Source organism: Sinocyclocheilus grahami, unplaced genomic scaffold (genome assembly GCF_001515645.1).
Source record: "Sinocyclocheilus grahami isolate Dianchi unplaced genomic scaffold, SAMN03320097.WGS_v1.1 scaffold220.1, whole genome shotgun sequence".
NCBI classification, from domain to species: domain Eukaryota; kingdom Metazoa; phylum Chordata; class Actinopteri; order Cypriniformes; family Cyprinidae; genus Sinocyclocheilus; species Sinocyclocheilus grahami.
Genome location: NW_015505399.1, coordinates 16,506 through 17,582, shown reverse-complemented (window position 1 = coordinate 17,582; position 1,077 = coordinate 16,506).

The following is a 1,077-nucleotide window of genomic DNA, read 5'->3' as shown; positions in this document are numbered from 1 at the left end:
AAAAAATAATAGTACAATATATTAAATATTTATTGAAATATCATCAATATGTAAATAGTTATATAATATATTCTTAAAAAATTGCATATGTATTGCATGAAATAACAATAATGAAGCATAGTTTATTAATGATTCCTAGTTGAAGTCAATGAAGGCAATCTGAAAAACATTAAATTTGTTTCTGACTCATTGTCTTGCTGTTTTGCATCAGAAAAACGGTTCTATTCTGTCCAAGCACTGGCAAATCCACTACTAATCAGTAAACCTTCCCATGGGACAGAGACAAATTGTCTCTCCTGTTTGCTCTCTTGAATCCTGTCGGACATCTGCAAAGCTCCTGAGACAGTTAATGCAAGCCTATTTGAGCCGTCACTGTTAATCCCACTGTTTCAAGAAGAATCCTAATCAACACTGAAAGAGTGAGTGATGGATGATCACTGTCTACCTCTCTATCTGTCCTCTCTCAGTTCTAAGGTTGTCTCCTAAGTTCACTGACTTTGTAAACAGATGACAGTTCATGCTCTATTCAGAAACTGTAGTTACTCATGCCCACCCTCTGGACATTATAATGTTCTTTCATGAATTTAGGGGCCATTAACTCTGATGCTCATAGTTCTTTATTCTTCTAGTACGGCAATAAAAAGTTATTAAATTTGAGACACTGATCTCAATATTTCTGGTGCCAGACTTGGTCTCTCAAATCTTCTAGCAATATAACATTTGCATTTAGTGCATCAATGAATTTGACGGCAAGGATGCCATACAGAAAGGGAGGAATTTTTGTTTTCATAATGCTTTTACATATTGAAGGAAATCTTGGAATTTGTCATGTAACCATACCCTGAGAGCACCTGAATGGATTTGTCTTTCTGACGTTTTTTAACAGATTTCAGTATGGCCCCGTTTTCAACAAACTAGCTGAGATCATATAGAGTGCTGCAGGGATGACGTCTTTTTGCAGGCCAAAACCCAGAAATGAGTCAGCATTTTAGCACTTCTGGTTCCATCAGCCCAAAGTCATTTGTTTGTTCAATGGTTTTTTTTGGTTAAATGCCTGAAATAAGGTCTGTTAACACA